Source organism: Lepisosteus platostomus, chromosome 5 (assembly GCF_059453375.1).
Source record: "Lepisosteus platostomus isolate fLepPlt1 chromosome 5, fLepPlt1.hap1, whole genome shotgun sequence".
NCBI classification, from domain to species: domain Eukaryota; kingdom Metazoa; phylum Chordata; class Actinopteri; order Semionotiformes; family Lepisosteidae; genus Lepisosteus; species Lepisosteus platostomus.
In genome coordinates, this window is record NC_142615.1 from 42821869 (window position 1) to 42842463 (window position 20595).

General features: G+C 39.4%; 1 protein-coding gene across 1 annotated transcript in view; it reads left to right on the plus strand.

Annotated features, from left to right (window-relative positions):
- Positions 1-20595, plus strand: part of LOC148666772 (scavenger receptor cysteine-rich type 1 protein M130-like) — a 361406-nt gene that overhangs the window by 338043 nt on the left and 2768 nt on the right. The gene's annotated exons all lie outside the window — the stretch shown is intronic.

The window sequence follows — 20595 nt, forward strand, 5'->3', positions numbered from 1 at the left end:
CTAGTATTCTAAGTTACAGATAGGTCATTATTATATTATATCAGCTTACATCTGATTAATAGGATCCATCTCTGGCATACATTCTTATTTTTAGTTTATAATGTATAATCTTGCTAATCTTTTAATGCCAAAATAAAGTGTTTTATAAAAAGCCTCATGTTCTAAAAAATTACTACAACTTTTGAACTTTGAAATATGGCCACTTTGTATTCTAGGACTAAGCAAATACTGCAGAAAAGTGGAGTTAAAATGTGAAAATGTGTAATGGGTATGTCTGACTAGTTGATTAGTGAAGATCCAGTAGTAAAAATAACTTCTAATATTATTTCTAATATAATATTATTTCCAGATAAACCAACTTTGGAGAGTAGGCAACAGTGATGTCAGAGAGAGTGTGTTCACAGTGTTGTCAAGGTATTGCTTATAGATTTTTTAAATGTTTTTACATTACATTTTTACTTTGATCAAGTTAAAATATAAACAAAATTTAGCTTAAAGATACCTTGTTAACCACTGAATTTGCAAGGTGTAAAACTGCTAAATTGTCTCTTAAAATATAAGGATTACAGTAGTACATTTGATACTAAATATTTGAGTAAATAAACAATGAGTGAAAACTCGCTTGAGAAATGTCTAAGCTCAGTCATAATTTGGTTTTCAGACTTAAGACAAATGAACTGATGGTGGAATTCAACTTTGCTGGCACAAACCAGAAAGATCAAAGACAAAAGAGGTGCCTGGGAGACACAAATCTTTTTAGAGCAATTAAAGGTACTCTTATTCTATGTTGTACTTTCAAACTTTGGGTACTCTTTAATTAGGACAGACTTTATTGCTCAATTACTATGATGCAAGCTAAACTTAATACATTGATTAAGCTTTGAGCTTAGTAAACCTTAATGGTTCTTTTTTTAGATTATGTTCAAGAAGAGATTAATCATCATTTATCTGAGTACTAATATTATAACATTTTTCCTAGCTGTGGTGCTGAAACCCCACCCAACAGCAACAGAAAAATAAATAAAGGAGCACACAAAGCGTTATTTGAAGAATGTGTATGCAAGGCAGTGGGCCTGGAAGTCTGGACACTGAAAATGATAAGTTGCTGGTCCTAACTGTTAGGACAATTGGACAGGGCTTTGCAAATGGTGAACAGTAAAAATCGTCTTAACTTCACATTGTAATAATATTTTCTTGGAGTTATACAAGTTGTAAATTTTGAAACTTATATTTGAATCAAAATGTGGTTTTGAGTTAAATATTAGCATGTTCACGTAGTTAGTTTGTGTTTGTAAATATATTGCCATGTTACAAGAATTTGTAGCTGAAGTTTACTAGTTGTGTTTTTTTATTTTTGATGATTAGCCATATGTTGATTACAATATTGTATATAATGTATAATTTGAACTCAATATTTTTCAGGAGTGAATGATTGTATATTTTCAGAATAAATTTCGAAACCAAATTATTGGCTTGATTTACTAATTTCGATGCCTATAAAACCTATATTTGATGTATAATAGACCTTTAACCATATATGTATTATAATCCTCTAAAGTTATCCGTATAATAGAACTCCAACAATTTATGTATAATGGACATATAATCATAGATGTATAATTGGTGTATAACAATATACATATATTAGAATTTCATTCTAGACTAATTACGGACCACATTTATACGTCTAAGGTATGTGTTTAATAGACGTTTATTCTACATCTTTTGCCCACTGGGATTGACCTTCTTGAGACTTGGTGGGAATACAAATACTTTGCATGTATCGAATTATAGCACGTAACAACCGAGTACCTGAGTTGATATCACCGGGCAATTGCCAATAATGACCAACATCATTAACTTCAAGGAAAATAAGAATCACACATGGAGTTTTATCTTGGAATGGAGGGCGGGAGAATTCGTTTATACTCCCGTTGCATCTTGAGCTAAACTATTTTTAAAATTTTGCAGATTTGCTCAAGACACTTGTAATCGCCTTAAAGAGAGTTTTCATGAAGACGTACGTCGGCTAGCTCTCCACTGTTAATTGACAGGACTTTTGAAGAAACTGTTCTTATACAACCAACATACAAATTACACATCTTAATGAACATGAAGGGAAATCTGTGTTGTGAATAATATAAAACTGTCACTACACATGATTGAGTCCTTGAGTCTGCCACCTAAGACCACTCGGCCATCCTGACAAGCAGTGGAGGCTGGAGTGTTGAATGTGCCCGTTGTTTTGTCGAAGGATTATTAACTACTACTGACAGTTCTTTTCTTGTTATTACAGAGATTTCTACATTGCAAGACAATTGACGATTTAGATAAAGGAAAGTCTTGGTAAACAAAACAGGAACGGAGGGGATTCAAACGCGTGATCTTTTGTTTACAAGACCAACACCTTACCACATGGCCACCGCACCTCCCATGTCACTTGTTTTTCCCATCAAGGCTAACACGTTTTTAAAATAAATAAATTAAATCTTTGTGCACAAATTGCAATATAGGAGGAGTAAAACAAATATGATTATTATATGATTGTTCAAATTAATTCTACTGAAACTGATTGAATCACATGGAAGCAACAACAACAAAACCGTTATTCTTAACAAGGAGATACTGGGCAGCAGTGGGATTCCAACTCACGCCCCCGAAGAGACTGGAGCTTTAATCCAGCTCCTTATAGCGCTTGGCCGGGTTACCCTTGAGAGTAGTTTTTCAGCAGTTTTAGTCTGACTATGTGGTGTTATGATGTGTAGAAGTGACTGCACCTCCTTTTTCTAAGATGCTTCCTCTCACTTGGTGAAATATTCAATTCTTTTGCCCTCTGAATATAGTTCTTCTGTGGGGCAGGCTTCAGACTTTGCGTATAGCGTAGATACATGCAGATATTTTATTTTTACAGGAAGACGCATTCCGAAACATATCTCTCCAGTTTTAGAAACATTTTGAATAGCGTATTTTTTAAAAGGCACAAACCGTATTTTAATTGCAGACTGTAGATCTGTGCAAATCGTACTTGTGATTGTGAATACTTCTCGCAAAGATATTCAGGTTCCCATGAACCTTTGTTAAAAAAAAAACTGCTTTGCTTCCAATCTCTGATGTCAATATAAACTCGGACGTGATGTTCTGTAGATGTGTAGTGTGCCTTTCCTCTTGTCGTATTCAAGAGTATTCACTGCGTGAGCTCCTCACTGCATGTCTTGTACTCTACTGTGATTTCATTTAGATTATCTCCGTGGAGTGCAGTGACAAGATCGTCTTGAACATTTTCGGTTTGTGAAAGGAAACACTAAAGAAAATGCAAGTGATGAACATTTAAAATAACCACAGTAAAGCTAGATGAGTGAAAGATACAAGACGATTTATAATGACATTCACAATAGATTTAAGGAAAGCACAACCGCCCGAACAGGGACTTGAACGCTGGACCCTCAGATTAAAAGTCTGATGTTCTACCAAGCAGTTTCATCTGTGTTTTCAGCTACAGAAGCTCCCTGTTGAATTTATGTTGGTTCTTGTGTTACGAACCCAAGCGTGCAGCATTTGTGTCAGCAGTACTATACAGGTAAGTCGAATACACTTTCAGGGGCTGCATCTGTAGCACTTCATCTAAGAGGATTTTTTTACTTTCGCACACGGTTACATTCGCCCACACAACATATAATCTCTGAATGTCCAATGGCTCAATACCCACTTTTTCCCCTGGGAACCACCAGTGTACAGTCCCATCCCATTCAAAAATATAACAGATATACTCAATTGATATATTCAATTAACAAATATAAAAATATATTATGAACAAGAGAACTCTTGATTATACAGATCCAGGTTTACACAATTAATTTCATGCCTACTCGAAGTGCCTGAAGCCTTGCTCTGCTGTTTTAAATATACCTCCAAAGCATTTAGTTGTGTTAACTACTAAATTATTTGAACTAATTTAACGTTATATTCAGGAAATTCAGAGAAAGTCTTCAGACTTGTCGTGGCTGTTGAAGAAGCCACCTGTTGAATCTCACCAGGGATTTCTTGAGAGATCATTCAGCGAGCGAGTCCTCCTTCTACACTCCACACTGAGCTGAAAGCTGCACGAACTCCTCACTGCGTGTCCTGTACTGTTGCAAGTGCTCTCGTCTAGATGTGGAGCACAGCTACAAGAACACCTTGAACGTTTTCCATAAGTGAAGGAAAATTCAAAAGAGCATGAAAAGTATGGATTGTATAAAATATCCATTGGACAACTCGAGAAAAAACTGAAGGACTAAACAACGACTTTTGATGATTACAAGAGATTCAAGAAACACAACCGTTCGCACACGGGCTTGGATCCTGAACGCTTAAGTTAAAAGACAAAGACTTTCTTAATAATTTCTTATTATTACATACCCACACATACACTTACAAATATACAACTACACACTGACAGACACCACACACTCACAGACACACACCATACAAACACTTTCACAGACATGCATTCACAGAAACAAAGAAACGCTACAAATACTCACAGACACACTTATAGACACCACACACTCAGAGACCCCACGTGCTTACACATTAACAAACACCACACACTTACAGACACACATGCACAGACACCACATACACAGGTATCTACAGATACATGATAACTAACATTAACACAAATAACTCCTCATATTACAACAGTAACACTATCACTAAGACATACATATAACAATATCAATAACATTGACACAAACTACTTATAATAACAGTTAAGCTATCATTAAAACAAACACTACTACTACTGTTAATACTCTAACAGTAACACTATAATTATAATTAATATTAACATGAATATGAACATTAAAACTAAAACTATCAGTATCGCTATCATCATTAATACTCACATGAACACTAACATGAAAACTACCAGTTGTACTCTCTAATATTAACATGAATACACTAGTATTAGAATTAGTTGCTACCCATGACGTCACATCGTTCTTTGTGACGAAGGCGAGACACCTAGACGTGCACAGTGACGTGGCGCCTATCGCCGTGGTTACCATACTTATGATTTATAAACACTAGAAAAAATGCATTTAAACTGTTACTTACATACATTTATCAACTTGGAATATAATTTTCTAAGCTCTAGGATACAGTTACCTAAATAATAATATGAATAATCATTGTTTAATTTCAGATTGAACATTATTAACATTAAACGCACTATGGTAATTGATCGATACAGTCTTTATTGACTGTTTTCTAGATATTTAAAACAGGGTCAAGACCTGGAAAAGAATCAGTACTCACCAATCGGTGAAGTTAATCATTTATTCTACGGTTCTTCAGTTGAATTAATTGGTTGTCGATAGATAAGTGATCAATAACACTCCTCTGTGCGCTCAGCGCACCTCCTGCGGTCTCGCTCTCTGATCCCGGCGCTCTGGCTGGTGTCTGTGACGTCACAGCGCTCTTTCTGACAGAGCAGAGCGCGTCTCCGCTGGAGGAGACTCCTGTCTGGGGCCTGGGGTGGCTTTTCTTACAGATATAACATCTCTAAATGAAAACACACCGGGCTGTGAAGAGAAGCGAATCATAACAGTTGGAGAAGGAGGAGAGCGACAAAACAAGGAATGAAATTCATTAAAAAGGAAAAAAATAGTTTACCTCGCAGATTAATGCGTTACAAAGCGTTCCCGTGTGGAGCAGCAGAGAACAGGCACGAGTCCCTGAAATGAGCGCTTTTAAGGGTTTTACACGAATCTTCAGAGTATAAGAGCCAGGAAGATCAGACTCCTGATTCTGGAGGTTAAAATGTGTATACTGGTTTTATTTCCACCCAGCTCTCACTTCTATAGGTGGTCTGATGATTTAAATTAACTGTATAACTGTTACAAGCCTTAATCTAATTGTAAATTTATAAGACTGTCTGTGAGACACTTCTGAGAGCAGCTGAATCCCAGGGCTGGTGTGGAATCACACACAGACAGGTCTTCTGTGTGATCTGAGTCCCACTGCTCAGAGCTACAGACTGGTCAACTGGTCACTATTGTAGACATGACCTTTAGACCATTGGCTACTGATAATCAATATACTGATCACAGTGTCACTGCTGGTGTTTATTACATAAATACTAAGATAATTCCACACTCACTTGTGTTATAAAATATTTATAAAACATGTTTGGAGGCTGACATACAGTAAAGACAGTAATACTGAAGGGATGGAGGTCCTGGAAAGGGTTAATAGAAACTTCTTGCTTCTGACCTGGAACAGAGCCCACAGCTGCCAGATCAGTGAGCCCTGAGCCCAGTTCACAGAGGAGAACCAGGAGAATATTGATTTTTTATTCTGCCTCTGAGAATTTTTCTTCTTTGCCAAGTGGTGTTACATTCCCTTCAGATACTCTACACAGACTGATAGAGAGAAGAGGAGAGAGGTGAACAGATAAGAGCAGACAGAGCGAGAGAGACATACAGTACATCTTGATTTACTTTGAAGCAAGTGTTCATTTCCTTTCTGGAACAAGCTATTTCTGAACTTCAAGAAATTCATACAACTTCCGAAAGATAAAATACAAATCTTGCTTATCCACTTTCTCCACTTAAAAGTGGAGAAAAACAATTGCAGTGCATCTCCGTCGGCTTGATTTAGCTTAATACAAGTATTCACTTCCTTTTCTGGAAATTACAGCCTGCGAAAGATGAAATAAAGTTCTTTATTAATCTTCGTCAGTTCAGAAGAAAAACTGCCGGCTGGCAGGAAAATGCCAGTATTTTATTTTCTTTAACTACAAACATATGAATGGTGAAAATGTGTCCCTGTGCAGCTATTAAACAGAGAGCTGGTGGTTCAACCCCACTCAGGGTTGGAGATTTAAAACGGTATTTCGGTTTAGCGAAGGTGAAAGTTTACCCACCCAGACGTTTGTACTTTCCAGTTCTTCCAACCAAAATTGACAAAAAACTGTTTTTCACACTGTGTCGTACGTGTGCTGAAACAAAACAGACCACCCCCTGCGAGCACAGTGATGAAGATCGCGTCTTGACTGGTGTCTGGTGCACCCCGGAATTACAGATGGCCTTAGATCTGGGGTATAGAGCGTGTAAAATTTACTAAATTTGACATTTCGAAAAGGCCTCCCACGATCTTTTTTCCAACTACAACAAACTGCATTTGAAAGGGAAACAGGAAGCTTCGGGGTTTTCAGAGTGGTGTACAGATGTCGGGAAACAACAAAGATATATCAGCGAATATTATGAAAAAGAGGGTGTCTGGCTGGACCCCGGCAACATTAAAAAGAATCCGGCCAAAAGACAGCTTTCAAAAATTGCCTTGAACAGATTGTGGGGCAAGTATGGGCAAAGAGACAATTTACCACAGACCACCATTGTGAGAAAGCCCGATGAATTATTCAGGTACTTATTTACGCCATATCATGAGGTGTCAGCCTGTGAGTTTATCGATGAAAACACAGCCTGTGTTACGTGGAAACACACTAAACACCACTATACAGGCCATTCAAACACTAACATTTTCATCGCTAGCTTTAAAACCGCCTATGCCCGCTTGGAGTTATACAATCTGCTAAATGCTTTGCAAGGCTGCTGTCTGTACCACGACACAGATTCCATTATCTTTGTGAGCCGGGAGGGTGAGTGGAATCCGGGGCTGGGTGACTACTTGGGTGAGCTGAACAGCGAAATCGCTGCTGGACAACACATCACCGAGTTTGTATCAACAGGACCCAAGTCGTACGGGTACAAACCTCCTGGAGGGAAAGCCTGTTTAAAGGTAAAAGGCATTACGCTCAATGTGAACATCTGTGAAAAAGTTAACATTGAGAGTCTGCGGGACTTGGTTTTTGACTATGGCGTTAACCCTTATGCAGAGTGCCGGGAATTTAAACACATTTCTATTCAACAGCCGATGATCGTGCGTGTTAAAAAGGATTGGCGCATTGAGACCTGGACCTTAAAGAAAACCCAGAAGGTGATGTACGACAAGCGGGTGCTGCAAGAAAATTTGACATTGTTGCCCTACGGATATTAACACGATGGATGTCAGGTTAAAACACCCTTTTTCATGCATTTTGTCCGGACCCTCGAATTGCGGTAAAAGTTATTTTATAAAACAGCTCTTGGAGAACGGTGATACCGTTATGACTCGTAAACCCGAAAACATAGTCTGGTGTTACAGCTGCTGGCAACCTCTATACGCTGAGTTGCTTGTGAAATTTCGATACATTCAGTTTATAGAAAGACTACCGACGTCGTTTTCCGGCGACCAGCTACTGCCGCAGGGTAGAGTAAATTTGATTATAGTTGATGATTTGATGGAGTCTGCGTGTGAAAATAATGAGATAGAAAAAGCTTTCACCAAATGCGTACACCACCGAAACATCAGCATCATGTATATCATCCAAAATGTGTTTTGTCAAAGCCGGAAAAGTAGAACCGTAGTGTTAGATACAAAGTACATGGTGCTGTTTAAAAACCCTAGAGATAAACTACAGATTACAACCCTTTCCCAGCAGATGTACCCCGGTAAAGCCAAATATTTTTTGGAAGCGTTCGATGACGCTACTAAAAAACCTTTCGGTTACCTGTTGGTGGATTTAAATGCTGACACCCCAGAAGACTATCGCTTGCGAACAAGTCTTTCCCCCCCAGATGTACCCATGGCTTATGTATTTTAAAAAAAAAAATTAAAAGTCAGTGATCTTGCAACCATAGACTCAGTAAAAAAAAAAAAACACATTCGGTCCGTCGACATGTCTTCACGAGTTCAGCGAAACCTGACTCTTACATTTTCTGGTGAAAGCCAGCCCCAGTCAGCGGAAACCTACTCTCTGTGGGGCTTCAGGTGATCTTGTACAGGCAATAGCTAAAATCACCTTGAACACCTTGAAAGGGAACATACTGTTATCTGCTTAGCAGTTTGGGACCCTGAAGAGAAAGCATAAGCTTTTAAAGACTGAGTAAAAAGGGTCTTTCTCTTAAAAGAAAGACTCTTGGTGAACCAGTCCGGCAGTTTTATCGGGACCCTGTTGAGTATTGCGGTACCATTGATTACGGGGGCTTCTACAACACCGATAATGGACCAAAAACAATGTACCTGTACCTCAGAAACAGCTCGATCGACTCCGAGAGCAGTCCGGCAACGAAAGCGATGTGAGAAAAATAACAACCAGCAGGTTGGATGACTAAAAGAGAGACTTTTTTCAGAACTCGTATCTGCCTGAATATGAAAAAGTGAAATTATATAATCAGGTGTTACAACGGTATTTGACATTAGTACGCCAGGAGTTTTCTGAAAAGGGGATTTTAACTGTTGTACTACCCGAAAATGCACCCGCCGATCTATCACACGCATCACCACAACAGCCGTCATCGACCGACGCTGACTTTGGGTATATTTTAGACAGCGGGTCTCAGTGATTCCAGAGAAATGCCGAGATATTGTTAAAGACTATGGCACGCAATCAACTGTTAATAGCCTGGAATTAAAAAGGAAATTTTGTGTACAAGGGGGCACCCGTTGAGGGCTCTCACATGATTGATCTTGTCAGGGCTCTCACACAACAGCAATCAGTTGCGGCCGGTAAGAAGCTAAAAGGTTGGGATGTGTTCACAGGGGCAATGGCTGAAATCAATGTACCGTGCACCTTGCTAGCCAACGCTGGTAACCGAGAGCTATTTGAAAAAATCAAGTCTGCCCCACTGTGGTGTGCAGCGTCTGTCAAAACTTTAAAACCCCATGTCCTGCCCCCTTTTTAACCAATGGTGTTGTTATAGGGCAGATGTCCCGCCTTCCCCCACCGAGCAGTAGGGTGATAGAGAGGTTTAACCGAACTATTAAAACAAAAATGTGAGGTACCTGACACACAAAAACACCTTTCGATATATCGATCTGTCTGATCTTATTTACTTTTATAATCATAGTTACCACATGACTATTAAACGAACCCCGGCTTCTGTTACGACCAATAACTCCCTTGAGATGTGGAGAACCGTCTATGGCGAACACTTTAAGCGAAAACCGTCACAGTTTTCATTTAATGTAGGTGATCATGTGCAGGTGTCCAAAATAAAAGGGAATGTTTGAGAAGGGGTATGAACAGACCTTCACAGATGAAATTTTCATTGTCAAAGAGCGGAGCTCGGCTCTGAGACCCTATTACAAACTGCAGGACTACGCAGGCGATGACATTAAGGGCTCTTTCTACGCAGAAGAGCTACAGAAGATAAACCCCAATTCTGAGAGCGTCTATCGCATCCAAAAGATTAAAGCAGCCAGAGGGCGTAAGAAAAACAAACAGATTTTGGTAAAGTGGCGCAGACAGAGCGATAAATTCAATAGTTGGGTAAAGGCTTCCGAGGTCAGAGAAATATAGAGGTGCTGAAAAATGAACCCCAATGGTTTCTATGTGACGCTGGCCAGTAATTCATCCTCAAAGATGTTTCCAAAGAACACCAGCGCGTGCATCACAGAGCATCTGGCAAAGGCGATTGACCTGGACGGGAGCTGGGAAGTGGGTCTGGTCGAGCTGCACTATCCGCATACGCTAAACACGTTTGATCAAGATGAAGATTTTCTGTTCGACATGAGACTATATGAACATGTACCTTACCTGGAGGGTACGACTGCAACATCGATCAGCTCATGCATGAAATGAAACGTGCTGTGGAAAAATCCAAGTTTTAATAGTTCTGTTAAACCTCTCTATCACTCTAACCTTCACATCGCTGGCCATAATGAAGTATTCAATATTCTCACATTTCAGAAAATTTTGGAAGGTCCTGTTAAGAAATTCTTTTCCCTCGTCCGTTTGTAGCTTTTTAGGAGTACGACCCTCTTGAAATATATTTCTGAAAGCGCTTGTCACGCCCCCTCCAGACTTTTCAGTGGCACGGCCCAGGCATATTTAGACAACATGTCTATACGTGATAAGATGTAACAGAAACCATCGTTGAACCCACTGTAGTCTCTCATGTTCACCAAGTTGGCCTGCCACTGCCGGTCCATTTCGGGTACCAGCGTCCTGTTTCTCTTAAAGCTCACACGTGCCGGTTTGTGCAGCGTATAAGCCAGCTGGCCAGACAACTAGTCTGACACCCGCCGCGGCTGGCGCTCACACCTGGGGAAGTCACGGCCCTCAACAGACTCCCCACGCTGCCGTAACTCCCCGCTTCCTTAGGGTTATAATAGAGCGCGCTCAACCCCGCGGCAGACATGATCGCCTTCCAACCCTCGTCGCTAATACACGCTTTCAAACACTTATTTATAAATCGAGGGGAATGCGGTGGCGGGTATTTGGACCTTGAGGCTCAGGACTGCTCCGTGGGGGAAGGCGGGACATCCGCTCCACAATGACACACCATTGGCTCGGGTGGAGGGCGGGACAGCCAACCATAACAACACACCATTGGTTGAAAAGGGGGCTGGACATCCGCCCACCACGGCCTCCCATTGGCTGAAAAAGGGGGCATGGTACCTGTCAAAAAGTTTGACGAAAGGTGTCGCTTTATACTACTTACAGGTCTTACTTAATATTATTTTGATTAAAAATAGTATTTTAATAAGCAATAAATGGCACATAAAATAGTTTGAAGGTGAAGATCACGTAAAATCAACTACAAATGTGGGAACTTAAAATTTGTAAGATTATAAATTGATGGAGATCAGAGATGAACTGAGGTGTGTGGGAAGGTGTACAGAACCGTTGGACTCCCAGTTTCACATCAAGAGGCTGAGCACAATGGATGAGTTCTGTACATACGAGTGAGTCCTTGCTGCTGGTATGATATTACTGTATATTCTCTCTGTGGTGTAGAAAATATTCACTAGTATTCTAGGTTACAGATGGGTCAAAATTTGACAGCCTACATCTGATTAATAGGATCCATCTCTGGCATACTTTCTTATTTTTAGTTTATAATGTATAATATTACTTATCTTTTAATGTCAAAATAAAGTGTTTTACATAATGTTCTATGTTCTAAAACATTACTACAATTTAACTTTGAAATATGGTCACTTTGTATTCTAAGACTGAGCAAATACTGCAGAAAAGTGCAGTTAATATGTAAAAATGTTTTTGTTCCATTGAGTAGTCATGGGTAATGTGTATGTCTGATAGGTTGATTAATGAAGATCCAGTAGTAAAAAAGCTTATAATATTATTTCAAATATATTATTTCCAAATAAACCAACTTTGGAGAGTAGGTGGCAGTGATGTCAGAGGGAGTGTGTTCACAGTGTTGTCAAGGTATTGCTTATTGATTTTTAAGATGTTTTTACATTACATTTTTACTTTGATCAAGTTAAAATATGCACAAAATTTAGTTTATAGATACCTATGTGCTAACCACTGAATTTGCAAGGTGTAAGGCTGCAAAACTGTCTTTTAAAGTATAAGGATTACAGTAGTACATTTGATCCTAAATATTTGAGTAAAAAAAACATTGACTGGAAACTCACTTGAAAAACATCTAAGCTCAGTGAGAATTTGGTTTTCAGACAAATGACAAATGAACTGATGATGGAATTCAACTTCGCTGGCATAAACTGGAAAGATCAATGACAAAAGAGGGGCCTGGGAGACACAAATCTTTATAGAGCAATTAAAGGTACTCTTATTCTATGTTGTACTTTCAAACTTTGGGTACTCTTTAATTAGGACAGACTATTGGTCCATTATTATGATGCAAGCTAAACTTAATACATTGATTAAGCTTTGAGCTTAGTAAACCTTAATGGTTCTTTCTTGAGATTATATTCAAAAAGAGATTAATCATCATTTATTTGAGTACTAATATTATAAAATTTTCTCCTAGCTGCAGTGCTGAAGTCCCACCCAACAACAACAGAAAAAGAAATAAAGGAGCACACAATGCTTTGTTTGAAGATTGCGTACGCAAGGCAGGGGGCCTGGAAGTCTGGACACTGAAAATGATAAGTTGCTGGTTCTAACTGTTAGGACAATTAGAGAGGGCTTTGCAAATGGTGAACAGTAAAAATTGGTCTTAACTTCACATTGTAATCATATTTTCTTGGAAATATAGAAGTTATACGTTTCAAAATTTACATTTGAATTGAAATGTGTTTTTGACTTAAATATTAGCATGTTCAGGTAATTAGTTTGTGTTTGTCTTTACTATATATATATTGCCATGTTACAAGAATTTGTAGCTAAAGTTTAGTTGTGTCTTTTTATAATTAGCCTTTGTTGATTACAATATTGTATATCATGTATAATTTGAACTACATATTTTTCAGGTGTGTTTGATTATTCTGAAAATTAACAAATTCCTAAACTAAATCATTGGCTTGATTTACTAGTTTTTATGCCTATAAAATCTCTTTGATGTATAATAGAACTCCAACCATTTATATATAATGAACATATAATCATAGATGTATAATTGACGTATAACAAATCAAAAGCTGAACTCCAAGATACTGAATTTCACATTGGGGTACAACAGAGCCTGCTGTGAAATTGGGCAGGGGAGGGCCGGTTGTGCTCCTGAACTAGTCCCTCCTCTCTTAGTTGTTCCTGTATTTGCATCACAGTCTATTAACTCCAGCAGTGCCCTATTGCTTTTTTATTTATTTTGTTTAAAAAACAGCTCTGGTGAGTTATGTATTTAACAATAACATTTCACAAACCTATCCAAAACAATTCTGGTACAATTTTTTTTTTTAACTCGAAGGTCTTTAGCTTAGTGGGCAAGACCTGGGTTCGAGCCCATACAGTGAGGCACGAACTAGACTGGGAGTGGTGGGGGTACAAGCCCTAGAACTCAAATCGCTTACAATAAGAGAAGGACAGACAGTTAAACGGGGATAATTTCCAAGTTACAAATATGAGATACCATAGCACGGTTTGTTTTTCACTCCCTGGCAAGACGGGCTTCCATAGTTATGTGTATTCTTAATATATCACAAGGTGGCACTCTCTTTACCGCACGTAGTCCCGAATACCGCGTATGGAGTTTGCGTGAGTGAGGTCAGTAACGAGCTCGATCAGACCCAATCGACTGCTTTCATCCAAAACAACCCTTCATTTGGGCTTTAACCTCCACCTGTTACCACTCACACTCAATGTTTTAGAAAAAGGTTTTAATTTAAGCTTTGCCCAGCAATGTCTGAGCACAGAAAAGAAACAGAAGCGCTATTCACGCCGGTCAAGCACAGTAACCACTAACTCCAATAATCCACTAACAATAATAATAGCGAAAAATTCCTGGCTTCTGCTTTAAAAAAAAAAACTATCGACATAGTGCATCTCCAACACTGACTAGAGTGTGTCCGGGCTCAGCGGTTATATAGGACAGGACTCGGCGAGCTGCAGGTGAAACTCATTGGTCTGCGCTCCCCGTGTGGAATGCGCGTCTCCTCCCTCCGGACTCGTCACACCGCCTTCTACAGCGGGGAAAAAAACTCTTTACTGTCTTAATACATCCCTCTTAAATCTCAGAAAAACAGAAACTCCGGGGTGTTTCTTGAGTCGGTACTGGGTTTCTCTGTTCGAGGTTACAAGCAGAAACAATAAAAGCGTTGAAAGCAGGAAGTTATTTCTGCTCGTAGGCATAAACGTGTAAAAATACATTTTCTGATTCCCAAAACCTACTAAAATCCATGTGTTTCCCTTTTGTTCCCAATGCACATAACTAAATATAAACCAGTCAAGTTCAGGTACTTTTCTGATGTATATGAATACACTAGTTCTGGCGCAGCTGTTACAACAAAGATACTTACATTACGAACTTTTTTTTCATGCGAGCTGTTGCCGTTTTTATATTGAATATTTTTTTCAATTCGCTAAATCACACGAAACACCAGAAACACTCATTGTAAGCATCTGACCAACCACATTCCTGAATTTTAAAAGTATTTAGTATTTATTTTTAACTTGTTTTATTTTTTTTTTTCAATTTTATACACCTGTTTTACATATTCTTGCAATTTTGGCATTTTGTAAGTGGATTGTAACTTCAAATTGATCATTCCTGAGCTTTATAACTGTGTATCATTTCTTTTAACCTTGTTTTAATATTTTAATTATTTTTGCATTTTACAGAACTTTTTTTAATATATTGGGAGCATTTTAGCATAATATAAAAATAGGACTATCAATGCTCCTGACTTTTAAACCTGTATTTATTCGGACATTATTCTCTCCACCTGCAGATGAGGGAGGTATTTGATTTTAAATTGGTTGATTTGGGGGGAAAATGTCCATTAATTTCCTTGTGTGTATCACCAGTGAGAAACATGGCATTTTTGGATGAATTGCAATCTTTACTGCAAGGCCTTCAGACTGATATAGTAGTGACGGGAGATTTAAATGACACATTTGACAAATCAGATAGGAACAGTATAACATCGAAAATGGCAGAACCCTCTAAATTACTGAAACATTTCAGGCACATTCATAATCTAAAAAATGTTTGGTGGTTACTGTGTCCTGCTACCCTTTCATATTTTTTTAATGTGCACAAATCTGTCCCACTTCTTTTACTAGTTTTTAAGGAATATTCTGAAATCTTTGATTACAAGATTAAGCCAGAAAAAAAAATGATGACAATTAGGAGGAAAAAAGATACTGAGATATTGAAAATGTAATATGTTTTAAAGGATTACAAGGAAAATAAATACTTTATCTACGCAAACTAATTCGACTGAGCTCCTCTAAACTCTATAGTTTGAAGAATTGCCAAAGTACAATGTATCAATTTGGGTGACACTTAGGGAAAAGGATCACAACACTGAAAACCACAAGGCTTATTTTCAACAGCAAAAATATGCTTGAAAATATTTGACAAAAAAAAACCTTACACGCATGGAAACCAATACTTACCTGCTAGAGTAGAATGCAGCATAGAACAGTAGGCCAGAAGGTTAGTGTAACTCGATACTGCATCACGGAGGCCGGTTTCTTCCCTGTCATTTTGCAGGCTGATTTGTTCATGATAAACTGTCCTCTAGCGATAGTCAGTTGCAATCACTGACTCAGACATGATGTTAATACTCTGAAAGCACCTTGGCTGATTTGGTTAACATGTTTTCCTATTAAATAGAAGATCCTGAGTAGGCAGGGGTGCCTTTCTTCCTGTCTTGTCTTACAAAATGTATCACTATGGATGATCATGTGCTGCTTGAATTTGTTTAATGCAAGTTTTCATTTTTTTTCTGGAACAACTTGCTTTTCATGAAATTCATACAGCTTGCGAAAGATGAAATACAAATCTTGCTTATCAGTGCAAAACAAATATCACAGGCTGGCAAGACAGAAGCATTATTTTCTTTTTTTAACCAGAAGCTTGCAAATGGAGAAAAGGGACACATGTGAGTCTTTGTTAATTGAAAGATTAGTGGTTCGAACCCACCTAGGAACACACTTCTCATTATTGTGATGTAAACCTCATCTCTACTTAATTTGATTTATTAGCAAATCCTTAACCCACTTGATATTTGCAGGAAATGTGATTGTTTTTGTTAAATAATTGAGTATGTAATTCAATATCACTAGGAATGGCCAATAATGACCAACATTCAAGGAAATCGTATTCAGCCATGGACTTTGATCTTCAGATGTCTGCCGGGAGAATTCATTTATGCTCAAGGGGGTCTATTATATCTTGCGAAACTTCCAAGACAACTTTAACAGAGGGTCATATTTTAAGAAAATTTGCTTTAAAATAATTTGTACAATATCATCCCTCAATATCGACGTTCAGTTGAAGGATTTGAAGAAGCAACAGCAATAGGAGAGTACATTGATTTTGGACCTGTGTTTGCATCTGAACAATCCTTCCTCCTGGAAAGAAGAGAAAACAGGTCTGTTTTGAGTCTCATGATGATGCTCTTCTGGATCCCCCTAAAAATGTGCAAATTTGTTTCTGATGTATTTTGGATAAAATTTTAACTGTCATCAAATGAAATTTTCTCAGGTGAATGCAGTCGTTACTTTCGACTTTTTATATGATGACAAGACCTACATTTAGGGCTCAGTATCGATAACAATGCTGCTATTGATGGAGTAGAAATAAGTGATGTATTAGCAGTTTTATTTGAGGCAAGAAGTACTAGAACACTTCCTATAAAAATGTTAGGATTCAGAGCAAGAAATATTTTTCCACCTCACCTAATGCTATTGCATTAACGAGGCTGAAGTTGTCGCCTTCTTCCACCTTAAATGCTGCTGCTGTGATGTTATGCCTCCTTTCGCCTGTAGATGGCCCTCTACAGTCATTTTAAAAGTACTAATAGGGACGGATTATTGTACATATCCTCAGTAAAGAGGAATATGTAAGTAGTGACTATCCAAATTGCAATTTTGTATGAAACACATTTCAGAAAATCGAAAACCAATTTTCAAAACTCACAATAACACAAACAAAATGAGTAAATAAGAAAAAGGCAAAACATAAGTACACTGGCACTTTCTTCATATTTACCACGACCTTGCCTTCTGATCACAAAAAGTCTTAAAATCTTGCATTTTACGAGAACTTTTAATATAGCCTAATTAAATGGGACATTTAGAACATGGCATATGAGAATATGTGGTTAACCAAGGATGAGCAAAAGGTGATCACACTTTCTGCTTATTGCTATGAACTTACCCCCTTGTAATAAAAACATCTCAAAATTCTGACACTGAGATGTGAAAGACAATGGAACAGAATATCAAAATCCTGAACTTTAGGAAATTTTACTGTACCATTTTTTAAATATGACCCTCTGAACATGGCATGAGAGAATGCATTGGTAATCCACTTTCTGCTGTATTGCTATGGCCCTCCATCTTGATTATGAAAACATCTCAAAATTATGATACTGAGGTGTGAGACACAATGGAACAGGCCCTCATAATCCCAAAGTACAAGACATTTTACTGTACCGTTTTTTAAATATGACCCTGTGAACATGGCATGTCCCTCTTTCCTCATTACCAAAACATCTCAATGTCCCGACACTATGTACATTTGTAATTACAACACTTCACTGTTGCATTTCTGAGTTGTAACATTCTGAACATGGCATGTTAAAGTATATAGAAAATCTAGATCAGAAAAGGCTAAATGCAATTCATAGTGATTTGTCATTGTCTTACTTTCTAAATGAAAAACAATATTTTTTCAGTGATTATGACACTTCAGTATGACATAAAATATGCTTCAATGACAGAATAAATAAAGAAATAATCATGTAAAAAATACCCACAGTGGACATTCATAGTTGTGATTATAGGAATGTTATACAGTATTTTATCAAATATTTCTTTAAATGCTGTTGTTGATTTTATTGGCACTGTTAAGTAATTGAAAGCAGCCCGCTGGTGCTGTGGTTAACATTGCTGCCTCAGGTTCAATTCCTGGGGTGCTGTCTGTGTGGAGTTTCCATGGTCTCTCTGTGTTTGAGTGGGTTCTGTATGGCTGCTCAGGTTTCCTCCCGAAGTCCAAACACAGACTGATGGGTTAACTGGCTTCTGGGAACAGTGGTCATTGTGTGAGTGTGTCTGTCCTGTGATGGACTTAGCTTCCTGTCCAGGGTGAATCCTGCTTTGCTCTTGTTGCTTGTTGGGATAGGCTCTGGCTCTCCTGTGACCCTGCATTGGAAGAAGTGATTTAAACAAATAAACGGATATGCTGTAATAATAATTCCTTATACTCATATAGCGTTTTTCTGGACACTCCACTCAGAGCCCTTTACAGGTAATGGGGAATCCAACTACCGCCACCAATGTGCAGCCCCCACCTGGATGATGTGCCAGACTGCTCAGGACACACCAGGTCTCAGTGGGGAGAAGAGCAGACAGATGAAGCCAGTTCAGAGATGGGGATTATTATGAGGCCAGTGGAGTCCTCTCTGCTTTCCTGTCACGGATACATTCCTGTCACGGACATCCAAAGGGACTAACCGTGGAGAGCAGGAGAGTGGAAAAAGACCCATATGCGTAGCGGCAGAACGGGAAAAAAGCCCGGGCTCGTTAGTGCAAAGAGTTCAGGAGTGCCGTATAGAAACCTATGCCCTCAGGTAGCGGACGTGGGGCGACCTTGTGCTAGGCAGGTCTCAGGACATCCGAACGTCAATGCTGAGGGAGGGAAGAGTGCAAGACCCGGAGATATATAGCCCAAGGGAAAGGGAGTGACCGGAAGGGCAGCAGGCAGGAAACTAGGGACAGGACAGAGTAGGAGCGCCCTCTGGCTTTGTTTGTTTTGCCTCAGTATCAGCTGGCCCAGGAGGTGATTCTCTACTCAGAGCTGCCCCCTCAGCAGGTCTCTGTGGTGGGGTGATTGTCACACTGGTTCAGATGAACCTGGAAGAGCCCCAAGACCCAGCTCAGCGTCTCATTTGTGTCATTTCTGTGGCTTTGCAATAGGCTTATAAAGAATTCCAAAGGGAGCAGTTCTGTTGCGCTCATTCAAGAAATATGCAATTTTAAATTGCATTCATGATGTGGAATTAAAGTTTAAGAATTGTCCCATTTTAAAGAGCCTTTAAAGGTCCTGCACTTTCTTGCAATGTTGTGTAGCTGGGCTCTGACTGCAGACCCGGAGACGTGTAGCTGGAGCTCCACTCCAGATGATCCATATGACTGTGTTTGTTTTCTGAGATCTGCTGTCATGTGGAGAATCACAACACTGGCCTGGTCTTGAAGCAGAGTGTCTGTCAGTGCCAGGTCAGACAGTCCTGCTCCAGAAGTGCCAGGCTGTGGCAGTCCTGGTCTTGTGCAGAGTGTGTGTCAGTGCCCAGGTCAGACAGTCCTGCTCCAGCAGTGCCAGGCTGTGCCAGTCCTGGTCTTGTCCAGAGTGTGTGTCAGTGCCCAGGTCAGACAGTCCTGCTCCAGCAGTGCCAGGCTGTGCCAGTCCTGGTCTTGTCCAGAGTGTCTGTCAGTGCCCAGGTCAGACAGTTCTGCTCCAGAAGTGCCAGGCTGTGACAGTCCTGATCTTGTCCAGTGTTGTGAGAACTGTAGTATGTGATATTAAGTTTTCAGGCTGACAGCCTGTAGTTCTCTATTGCAGGTTTTGTGAGGCTGGTGAATGGACACAGTCTCTGCTCCGGGAGAGTGGAGGTGAATCTCAAGAACACCTGGACCTCAGTGTGCGACTCTGACTTTGACTGGCAGGGTGCAGAGGTTGTCTGTCGTGAGCTGGACTGTGGGGCTCCTTCAGTTATACACAGTGGGGATCATTTTGGACAGGGCCTGGGTCCAATCGGGTCAGAGCAGTTCCAGTGTACAGGACAAGAGTCCAAGCTAAAGCACTGCCCCACTGCAGCCAGGCCAGAGCAGAGCTGCTCCCAGAGCAGAGCTGTGCATCTGACTTGTACAGGTAAGAGAGTCACATCTCTGTCCTTCATGGAGATGATTGTAGTGTATTTCAAAATGAAAAAATGTATTTTCTTAGTCTAAGCTTGCGGTTGGCTTCTCAATCACTATGTGCTAGATTTTGCAGTTTTGTTCACTGTGTTTATCCTTCAATTTGTTGTATTTCTTGTGGCCTGCTGTGGTGTCATGCTGGTGAAGTTCTCTCCTATCTGCAGGATACACAGGGTTCAGGCTGGTTAATGGCTCAGATTCCTGCTCTGGCC